This window comes from Chinchilla lanigera, unplaced genomic scaffold (assembly GCF_000276665.1).
Source record: "Chinchilla lanigera isolate Chin_1 unplaced genomic scaffold, ChiLan1.0 scaffold00039, whole genome shotgun sequence".
NCBI classification, from domain to species: domain Eukaryota; kingdom Metazoa; phylum Chordata; class Mammalia; order Rodentia; family Chinchillidae; genus Chinchilla; species Chinchilla lanigera.
Genome location: NW_004955440.1, coordinates 12,448,323 through 12,460,739, shown reverse-complemented (window position 1 = coordinate 12,460,739; position 12,417 = coordinate 12,448,323). Strand labels below are relative to the sequence as shown.

Here is a 12,417-nt window from a genome sequence, read left to right as displayed (position 1 = left end):
GTTTTAAAAATTATTGAGCAATATTGAGCACTAATGACCCTAATGATTATAGTCTGGGAAGTAACAGGTATAAAATGTTACTTTATAGATACACTTACTGGTGTTTCTTATCGATTCAACAGAACGGTAAGTTACAAGCAAAGGGTAAATCAAAACTGAAGTGATAGTAATTGTGTGCATATTATACACAAAGCACTATACTTCTATCTACTCTCAATGCACATTTTAGCTGTACTCTTATTTACTAATTTAATTAGGTATAATTCGTATAAAAAGATCTGTACATATTGAATACCTACAACTTGGTGAGTTTGGACATATGCCAACTCCCACGGCAGTATCGCTGCAATCAAGGCAATAGACACATCAAACACCATTTACAGTTTCCTTGTAATCTTTTTCTTCATTTGTTTTGGTGTTCCCTGTGTTGGGGTAAAAATGTTTAATATGAGCTCTACCCTCTTAACAAAGTTTGAAGGGCACAATGCTATGATGTTCACCTTTGGTTCTGTATTGTGCAACACATCTTTAGAACTTATTTATCTACCTGAGCTGAAACTTTATACTCAGAAAACAACACCTCCTCACTCCCTCACCCTCTGGACTCTGACAGCACCAAAATACTCTCTACTTCTGTGAGTTTGACTTTTATTGACGTTAAAGAAATGAATCATGTATTTGTCCTTCAGGAACCAGCTCATGGTACTTAGCATAATATCCTTCAGGTTCTCCTTATTGTAGATGACAATAATACTGCATTACATTGTATATGACATTTTTCTTTCTGCATTCATCTGTCCATGTACACTTAGACTGAATCTGAATAAATGCTAGTATATAAATTTTTTTTATTGGGCCTTTGAAGTTTGGAGGCCTGATTTTAAAAAATTATTTACATGTTCTAAATAGAAGTCCTTTGTATGAGGGACACTTGGCTAAAATTTCTTCCCAGTTTGTGGGGTTTTTTATTCTGTTGTTAATATCTTTTGATGTGCAAAATTTTTCATAAGATGAGATCCCAGTTGTTGATTATTTGAAATATTTCCTGTGCAGTTTAGTTTCTGTTCATGAACTTTCTGCCTACCCCTATGTCTTCAAGATTTCTATCTACTTTCTCTTCCAGTAGATTTAATGTTACTGTTTTAATATTTAGATTTTTTCATCCATTTTGACTTTGGTTTAGTGCATGGTGATAGACATGGGTCTAGTTTTAGTCTTCAGCATGTGGAAAGCCCATTTTTCCAGCACGTTTATTAAAGAGGTTATCTTACTTCCAGATTTATTGAAAGGAACAGTTAATGTCTAAATTGTTTTGACCAATTTTGCATGTTTATATCTGGTAATCTGAACAACTACTTTGAAGACAACAATAAACAATATAACAACCACTGGTGAATTCCTACCATCTTGTTTAATGAAGCTGTGTGTCATTTGTAATGTTTTTAAAATTATTTTTCATTTTGTTTAGTAGTTTGATTTATTTTGCATTCTTACATCTGGTAATCTGAGCAACTTTGTTGAAGATAACACTATGTAATATAACAACCACTGTTAATTCCTATCACTTTGTTTTGAAACCCTGTATCATTTTTACTGTTTTTGCTTCATTTCTTTGGTTGATGTTGTTGTTATTTTTATTGTTTTTTAATTCTTTTTAAAATAAAAATGATCAAACATATTTTTATACCTCCTTCTAAGCCAGTCTCATAGGTCTGGAATTTGCTATTGCTCTAACAACTTTTCTTTAGCTTTAAAGTAAGATAGATCCCACCTATTTGAATACAACTGTCTGCTCAAATTCAAGATGCACTAAGGATCAGTATTAAGATCCAATCATTCTCCAATCTACAATATGATAGAGGAATTGTCCATAACTTGATATTTCAGAAAATGAGGGCAAATCACTACCCAAAAAGTGACTTTCTCCATTGATAGAATTTTTAAATTTCACCTGAGTTTGACAAACATGGGCTAAATGTATTATTTGTACTGTTGAATATCTTGATTTTTCTTATCTCCCTGTACACTTTAATGTACAGCTTACGGGCATCAATTCATAAATGATATTTAGTGGGAAATCTAGCAAATTACAGGTGCATGAAACAATTTCTTAAAATAAAATTAATATTTAAAAAGTTTACAGTTCTACAGTTATTGTAATAGAAAATAAATTGATGACAAAAACAATAAATGAGACAAAATTTAAAATTAAAGCCCTGAGAAATATAACTGAAGAACTTATGAGAATGTGAGGAGAAAAGGAGTTGCAATCCATAGTTAAAACGTTAAGATGTATGAAAGACGGTAAGTTTTAGCATTTGCATTATTCAAGGATCATTAAAATAAAAAATGAAAATTCAGAAGAGATAATATTTGAAGAAATAACATCTCAGGAATTTCCGAGTATAATTATTCAAATATATATTCATTATTCCCTAGATTTTAGAAACAGATTTGCATGTGAATAACTAAAAAATAAGGAAGATTGTAATGAAACTACAAATTACCAAAATGAGAAAATAATCTACAAATATTCAGATGAAAATACTAAAAGTATTACATTTATGAGATATGATCATAAGATACTGTGAATATTTAAATTTTAAAGGAATTATTGCATGCAAAGATATATTGTCATTAATTTCCTTCTAAATATCCTCCCTCGTACTCCTCATCATGCCATTTCCTGAAGCAAGATTTGAAGTCCTTTTTCATGAGAATCTTTAGTTCTGTTGCCCTGACTACTTTAGTATCCTGAATTGATTTAAAACATTTACATTTCGTTTTCATTTTGATTTTGAAGAAGATCCAGACATTATCACGTGTAAGGGGGTGGAGCCGCGACGTGGTTTTACAAACCCGTTTTTCACATTGGGAGGCAAATGGTAGCAGCATTCACATATTGTTTATCACACCTCCTGAAGATAATTACAAAAGGGGACTTCTACAAGTGCTTCCGGTTAGGCAGGAAAAACACGTAAGTGTGTTTGAAGCCAGGGGGACTGTTTCTAGGGGAATAAGGAGAAGTGGTTTTTTATTGTAATAATTTTTTAAAATTTAAGCATGCACCATGCAGTTTGACACTTGTAATACATGGAAATATTTATAATGAAGTAGAACTCACAACAGCAGTGTAGTCAATGGTGAGGTGGATACACCTTTAAGTAATATCCATGATTATAATAATAATGTGAGTGTGTACCTACAAATGTGTCTTGTAACAACTTAGTTGACAGGAGAAAACATGCAAATAAAATAAAAACAGGTTACTACTCAGAAATTTACACTAAAGTAACTTATAAATATTTTATTCAAGGGAAAGAAAACTAAACTTGGAACAATGTATTAGATAGAAGAGGAGGTAATAAACTAGTAGATAAACAAATAAATAGACACAAATTCTCATTAACTGATTATTAAAATAATGTCTGAAGTGATGTTAACATATTTTAGGAGACAGAATTAAAATACTACATATAAAAGAACTTAGGAGCTGGAGCAGTGTTATGAGTTCTACGACCATTGTTTTATCAAGGAATGGCAGTGCTAGGATTGGAAGTGGTTCGTCCCCAGAGTTCATGTACTGGGGAATGGTTTTCAGGGTGGTGGTACCTGGAAGTGCTATGGAAGCGAATAGGTGATCCTAATGAGAAGTTCTTAGGCAAATTGGGAGCATGCTCTGAGAAGGGTTTGTGTGACCTTAGTCTCTCTGCCTTCCTTTTTCAATGTGTGATTTCTTGCTCTCCCATTCACTCCTGCCGTTGGTGTGTGCTATGGGGTGATAACAGGCAAGGTGAACTCTTGTGAAAGACAGCTCTGTAGAATGTGAACACCCATTCTCAGAAATTGTGAGCTAAGCAAAACTGTAAAGTAAGCTTACTTCAATATGCTATTATAGTAATATAAAACATGCTATTCCAGGCAGAAGTCATTAGAGTTGGGTAGATCAAAAGAAAATAGAGAAATTTTTAAAATAACCACAGTAAGACTAACATAATACTGTTAATTATTCCCACGTTAGGCAGGAGAAGCAAGTGGACAGGAAAGACAATTCAGCACACAATGATTGGGAATCATTGAATTAAGGAGAAATAATAGATTATGAAGAAATAAATAAGCTGAATTGAATGAATAATTAAATAATTAAATTCAAATATACCAGTAATTTCTATAAACATGAATGTATCATATTGTCCATTTATACTGTAGTGATTTTCACATGGCAATTGACAAAACTCAGAAACATGAGCTATTTAAAATAATTGAAGAAGATTTGAGAGAAACATTATTTTAATTACTTAACACAAATTTAAACACAAAGCCTCTGAAATAGTCACAGCAGTACTAGTCACTATCATAGTGAGAGAAGATCACTACATACTTGTTGGAAATATTTACAGAGAAAATAGGCTGATTTCAAATTTGATCCACCATTATCCTTCTGAAATAAGAAAGTTATAAGATTTCTTCAATCATGAAACTATTAAAATTCCAATCATAATTTGAAGTTGCAAAGGATATTTCAATCTTTGAGAAATTAAGCATAAGAGAATAAAAAGATACAAATAAGAAAACAAATAGATATTTGAGCAATATTTAATAAACTACATTGCATTAACATCAAAATTTTAGATAGATGCACATGAATGTGTATGGTGTATAAATGAGGTATATCTTTGTTTTTATTAAATGTGTCAAACACATTATAGTTAACCATTAGATCAGCCTATGTTTCTGCCTATCGATCTCCCTATCCATCTTAGAAATGAAAAATTGGAAATGAAACAGAGAATGCTATTGTTGTATATAAAATTTAAAACGTAATCCTTCTTCTCAAGTATGTGTGGCATATTTACTTAAAATACTACTTATCAGTGATTAGTAGTAAAAAATTCCATAGACCTAGAAAATAGAAAATGCAGTTAAGGTCTAGCTCACAAATATATGCATTTAAAAATCGCATACAGTTGAAAAAATAATTAAATATTTTTAAATAACTTCTTGGGCAAAAGAAATATGGTCAGGAAAGGAAGCTAAAATACTTACATAAAAATAACAAAGTCAATAAACAAAAAATAAGTCATTTATATCATAGTATTGAAAAACTGCAAAGTGAAATACTAAGCAATATTTTGTATAATATCATCTCAATAAATTTTTAACAAAAATTACTGCTAAATTATTATGATCCTGCTATATCACCACTTGGGGAATTCAGAAAAAGAGGCACTAAATCGCTATTAACAGAATTAATGTATGAATTACAAAAAGATAAGCAAGCATTGAAATTAAATGAGTAAACATCTTATTTTGCAAGGGGGGAATTAAAAACACACAACAAATTATATTAAGGAAAAATAAATTAAAATAAAAATAACATTAGAAGTTTGAAAAGAGGGCTGAAGGGGAACGAAAGTGAAAGCATAACATGTAGTTATCACGTGCAAGGTCACAAGTTAGTGACAACAATAGTGCAAGACCACTATTCATGGTCACAAGCTTAGCGAAGAAAAAAGGATAATTCAGAGAAGACAATAAGAACAACGGAGACTATGAAGAAAGTCAAAATTCTTGCTCTGAGGAGATTAGTGAAATAGGCAACAAAATTATGAACTTAATTACGAAAAAAAAAAACACACTTAGGATCAGTAAGTGGACCAGTATTACTAAATTTTCCCCAAATGTCTTAGCCACTTAACTGAAATGAGATAATACACGAGAAACTAAAGTTTACCAAAGGGAAATTACAAAAAATGTTCACATAAATTTTCTTATGGCTAGTCATTGTACATCCTTTATGAGAAAATCCCAGGTCCAGATGGCTCTACATATTAATTCTATGAGTAAATATTTCTAATTATATGCAATAAGCCTGAGACAATGTTTCACCAAAATTTCTTTGAGTCCAATATAGTCACAGAATGTAGATAATGATCGCAAGAAGAAACCAATTTACAGATCAATCTTGTTGAGTGTAGATTAAAAGGCTTTGTATTCACAAGCCAAATCTAACAATATACAAAATTTATTATCTGTCATGAGCAACTTGAATTCATCTAGTATTTAAAAGTTAAAAACTTTTAACATTACTAATACGTAATTTTAATTTACTATAGAAAATTTTTAGAAGAGAGATATATAATAATAATCATATCACAAATTGGAAGAAAACAAAAATATATTGAGAATGTTCAAAATATGTTTATTATTGAATCTCTAAACAGTATCATAGGAACTGTATCAACAAAAACATCCTCCTTTGTCTAACATAAGAAACAATGATTCTCATTATTAGCATTGCAATCAATCTTATACTTAAAAGTTATGGTGTATACAGGAAAAAGGAAATTGAGAAAAATAAGTAAATAAATATAGATATAAAGTCAGAAAAGAAGAAACACAACAGGTACCATGCATATACAAATCAAAAGGATTTGAAAATAAATTACAACTAGAGAACCTAGATATTCATAAATTCAGAATTAGAAAACGAGTATTTCAATTTTACAGCAACAAATAGAAATATGATTAAAATGTTATTTATGAGAATAACAGGAGCCAAAAGGATCCTAATAATAAATAGAATATATAATAAACATATTCAAAATTTTTCTAAATATATTGGAATGCACTAAACAAATAAATGAAGAAAAATATGAAGTTGATGCAACAGGCTATCTCATCATTTTAAAAAGCTTCACATTCCTCAACTTGATACACATCACTTCTACATTGAGATGTAATCCTGAATAAAGTGAAAAGCATTTCATTTTAAATTTAAGATAAAACATAAATTAAGTTTTTCATATATATAGGATATGGAAGAATTTCTTAAAATAGCTAAATGTATAATAATCCTAGTAGGAAATGAGTGTGACATCTTTGAATGTATGAGCTTCAGCTCAACAAGATGCACAAGTAATGCAAAAACACACCTAGAAGTATCATCAGATTTAGAACAACTGTAACTGAAAGCAATTAATATCTAAAGCACAAAAGAACTGTAAGTCAATGTGAAACACGCAAGCAAACAATTCAAAAATTATGTAGACATAAGCAGGTATTTCAGAGAAGAAAAGAAAAATTTTCCCACGAGCAGTGGAAAATGTAGCATTTATGCAATTTCTAGTTAAGACTAACATGAGATGTGATTATAAATAAAATATATTGAAAAATTAAGGTTGCCTACTTAGGTAATGTGATTTAGGAAGTAAGTACAGTTTGTTGCTATCGCAAACACTGTCTGTATATTTACATAACAAATAAAATGCAGATTATAACAGAGGTGGCATAGATTATGGATGACAAATTAGATTTTTTCTTATGAAAAGTGAGTGGTTGGTAAAATGATGTTAACATCCATTAAATATAGGCAAATTAGTTAAATAGTCTAATATTCAAATTGTTATGCTGTACATCATTAAAGATAACAACATGTAATATAACAATGACTATTAATTCCCATCATTTTGGTTTGAAACCCTGTATCATTTTTATTGTTTTTGCTTTATTTTGTTTTTGTCTATGTTGTTGTTATTCTATTATTGTTTTTAAGAATTCTCTTTATGATAAACAATAAATTTGGGTTGATATCATGTTATATAGTGAAACATAGAACATATGCCTTTGGTGATTCAGGTCCAGCACTTGGCCAAGTTGTAGGTCTGTGCCACTGAAATGCAGTCAGAGTTGGCTGAGTTGCTGTAGCTCCCATTTTCTCACAGGATAGCCAGTTACGTGACATCCTGTCTGGATAACGCTCCCTTTTGTTTTCAACTGTTCTTTTTCAGATGAGAATGTATGTTACCACTCTCGGAAGGTTAACTCTTTCAGTTTTATCATACCACATATTGATAAGGGTAGAGAGATTTTGAAGACCAGTGTAAGGGATTTTCACATTAATAGACCAAATACCTAAATTTGTTTATGAAAAGAATTCCGGGGATTTTGAAATGAAATGGTCCAAAATAGCCAAAAGAGTACTCTCTGTGTTACTGGTGCTATAGCCTGTAAATCTGATTTTCCCTTGATTAAAGACATAGTCATGTTTATAATTAGTTCACAGCAAACACATGGAAATTTCTACCTTTCTCAAGAGCAACGCCTTGAGAGAGTCTGAGATGAATGCTGGAGACTTCCAAGATCACGGGCCACAGGTTTCATTCGGAGGAAACACGGCCGTAATATGTGTTCTAACATGTCATAGAATTCCGCTGAAACCTTTACGTCCATTAACTATAGAATATTGTGTTGTAACTTAAGATCCTGTATTTGATGGCATGCACCGTAAAACTTTTATATTCAGCGGTCTCATTGATTAATACAGACAGGGGATAAAGGGATATTCTGATTGGACAGATTCCATCTTTTGAAGCCATGAGCATTTGACCCAATTTTCAATGTCAAGTGCAGACAATAATTTTTGCAGACTTGGCTTTTGTTCTTTCCCACCCCCTCAATCTTAAAAAATACAGGGTAATATTAGGCGCTTGAATTTATTAGCATTCATCAAAGAGTACTGTTGGCAGCACTGTATCACAAAGATGGATATTGCCACACATAAAACAATACATACGCAAGCCTGCAAAGAAGGAAATTTGAAGGGAATGTCCCTTATATAATTTAAGCTATTTTTCTTTTCCTGAATCAAATAAAAGAGGCGCCACGCATAGTACTGTTGCTGAAGGCCATCATAAACGCTGGTTTTCATGGAGTTATATGGTCTTTTCTCCATGAACAAAAGCTCCTTCTCCATTTAACTGGCCAAAATACTGAGGCTGCCTTTGGAAAGAAAATGCTTCTTTAATTTTTTTTTAAAGAATATATACCAAATGTGGCAATTAAAGGTAAACAAAGTGAATGGTAGATGCCATGATGAACTTATAATGAAGCCGTGTGTTTTCTTTCCTCCTTTTGTAAATGTATATCATGTGATTATGATTTTCTCTAGTAACAATGTTTTAAAAATTAAGAGACATATCTGTTATACCAACTTCTTTTGCTAGTATCTTCATAAAATCTAATATGGATATAATATAATAATATATATTATTTATATTATATATCTATCTATATTTATCTCATCTCTAGCTCTATCTCCATCTCTACCTCTATCTATCTCTATCTCTATGTCTATCTCTGGATATCTCCAGGAGATGATGAGACAAATTGGTAGGCATCCCACCATTCATCCATTACTTATTTTTCAAATCATAAGTTTCTACCATTTGTGTGAGAAGGAAAACTATTTTCAAAAGTCATAACTTGGGAATGTCATTATTTTTGTCATTTGAGACCCTTTTCAAAAGTAAGAATTCAGGGAAATTAAAAATTTGAGTCACACCTGGATTTATTTCCCATAGGAAACATTTGCATATTCTAAAATATCTAAGTGTTTTACTAAATCTTTCAGTCAGAGAATCCAATATTTAACTAGTAAAGGGGTTTATTTCTCCTCTTAATTGAGAATTAGGCTCAAAATGACATGACATCAAAATGAAGTAGGCATGTTAAATTAAATCAGCTAGTTATTCCATGTCTGATAAATTTCTTGGATTCTTCTGCTACTATCAATTGCAAAATAGATTATATTTCTTTCTTTAATCTGCTATTAAATTCATGAAACGTCCTTCCCAGGATAACAGTAAAGGGCATATCATATGAATTTGTCCCATTATAGATAGTTTGAAATGTGACTTTTGATTCAGGTGGCTCAAGAGATCTTCATTTACTATTTTTTCTTTGGGTGTCAGTGTGCTACCTGTGGGGAAGATACGATGAAACAATCCAAGTGTCCTGCCCACCCGTAGAACTTAACCGACAATATTAACACTGCTGGTGATTTTTACTTGAAGTAATTATATCTATGTTTGTAGTAATGAGATGATTTTTTATTTCTACTTTAACTATTCCTTTTACATTTATTATTAAATAGACGTGTCTGTTATGAAAATTCCACACCTCGTCATCATTTTAATGATTTGTTTTTAGCATCATACGGACACATGAATCCTTGATTAATCAAAAGTGTATAATCTATCTCTGTCAATCTTTATTCGGTTGCAAGTTGTCTCTAATTTGCTCAACTAAAAAAGCCATTTCTAGATATCAGATATATCTTTTTAATGTGGTGTCTTCCAATTTGAGCACATCTTCAGTACACCAAAAATGACGACTACCCAGAGACCAGAAAAAGACGTATATTCAGATTCTTGACTAACAAAGCAAAAGAAAGCTACACATGTCACTCTTAAGCAGGAGAATTTAAATTTTCACAATAGGATACATGTTCAATATATTAACATTAATTTCCTTGACTGAAAATTTCACTGTGTTTATATAAGATAATGCTTTATATAGGGTAATGTTAGTTTTAGAAGATATGTGTTTAAATACTGAGAAGTAAAGCCATATCTTTATTTAATTACCAAGTGTTAGAAATTTGTAAGCTTAGATATTGTATGTTTTCTGGATTTGGAAAGGTTAAAAAATCATAGTAAGAGAGGAAAAAATATGATTAGGTAATTTTCATTAAGAATAATGAATACTCTTACTAAGGAAATGGAAAAGAGTGGATAAATTGCAATTGTTTTCATTAATGACATCAAATAAAAACTGCAAACTGACGTGAACCCACCGGAGGAATTTAGTAGGTATAGGCAGCTGAGAAAGCCTCAACTGGAAGAGTTAAAATCATCTGTCATATAAGATCTAAGATCAAAAAATTAAATCTACTAAAGAGTTTGAGAAAAGTAATTAAATTGAGCTTTCAGGTAATTAATCTGTTTATTAAAATTGACCTGTATATTTACTAAGTATATAGCTATTCCTATCGGTACGGTATATTTTTAGCATATTTAATGTAGACTAAATACAGTTGAAACTTTGTAATGTTCAATATAAAACATGAGGAAAATATATGTAATTCACTTGAAAATGTATCTTGCTAAACAGGCTACAATATTGTGTATATTATCAGATGTCTTTCTCTTACGCTACCTGTGAAAAGAATGCAAGGTCCTTCAGCGAATATTTATTTTGGTTAATTGGGTTCTACCATATTGAGGTCTCATTCAAAAATTTCACCAATCTTCTTAAAGATTATTATGGAGGGTCAGTTTTATGGTTTTAATTAAACATTACTGCTTACCTTCTGTAAGAGGAACAAGGGAAACTGACCTCCAGTTTTCCTTCCCTCATAGGTGACTTTCTGTGCAAATGAAGCTACAACAAAGAACAAGTTTAAAAACACACAGAGCCGTTGGCCAAAGTTGATACACTTGAGTTTTGCCCTTGCAAAACTGTAATATTTATCAATTGTTATGATGATTTAACAAAAAAAAGGCAAATATGGAGAACTCAGTTCAAATATGATAATATTATAAGGTAAATAGAACATATTTAAGTCATACATGTTGTTTTGTCTCAAGGGAATCCTTAACTTCTCTATTAAGAAGAGAAATACTATTTCTAGTGAGTAACCCACTTCTACCTGTACTCAGAGCAGATTCATACACTTCTGCGTAGTCAAGGAAGAGTAGCGTAACACATTCACTTACCAGGGAAAGCCAGTGCTACAGGCTACATGAAACTGCGGGAGATAAGTGAGGAGGACAAAAATTTATGGGCACTAGTATTGCGCTCACTTCTTTTCAGAGGAGTACAAATTATCTCTGGAATTCTAAATCTTCTACCCTAGAAGCATTGATTAAGTAGAATTTATTTTAAATTAATCATTGTTTAAATTGACTTTTTAATTACAAAGATTTATAATTAAGTAAAGACAACAGGTTAACGGTGCATATTGGATGTGCTGGAAATCAGAATGCACATGACAAAGGGAAAAATCTGACAAAGCTGTGCATGTCATTAAGTGGCCTATTATTAGCACTTTTAAAATTCTCTTTTTGAAAATAATGCTAAATATATTTAGATTTTGCATGAAGTAAATCTTTTCCTTGGATATTGCTGTTTAGTTTCTCCTTTTATTATTCTTTCGACTGCATGATTCTCCTTTAAAAAAATCCACATATATTGTTAACCAAATTTTAAATTGTATTTCTTTTAAGTTTTTACAAAATATCTCAGATTTTTTTCATGCCAATCTGTACATGCCAATTGGACATTATTTCTAAAATATATTGTAGAGTGACAAATATATTGATGAGTGACAGTAAAGATTATGTTGAAATTATTCATATGAAATTCACACTTTTTGAGATCATAATATAATTGAAATAAATCAGACACCCAAGTTTAAATACTACATATTTCCTCTTAAATGAGAAACACAAAGTATAAATAAATTAAAGAACAGAATAAAAGAAAAAATAGAGCAGGGGCTGGGGATTTAGCTCAGCGGCAAAAGCTGGTAACGTGAGTTCGGTTCCCGGTACCGGAGAAAAACCAAAAAAAAAA

General features: G+C 31.1%; 1 long non-coding RNA gene across 1 annotated transcript in view; it reads left to right on the top strand.

Moving 5' to 3' along the window:
* Window positions 1–579: 579 nt before the first annotated feature.
* LOC102021281 overlaps window positions 580–12,417 on the top strand; it is a 22,792-nt gene continuing 10,954 nt past the window's right edge. The window contains exon 1 of the long non-coding RNA XR_001235234.1: window positions 580–635. This is a non-coding gene — a long non-coding RNA (uncharacterized LOC102021281). The remainder of the gene's footprint in view (window positions 636–12,417) is intronic.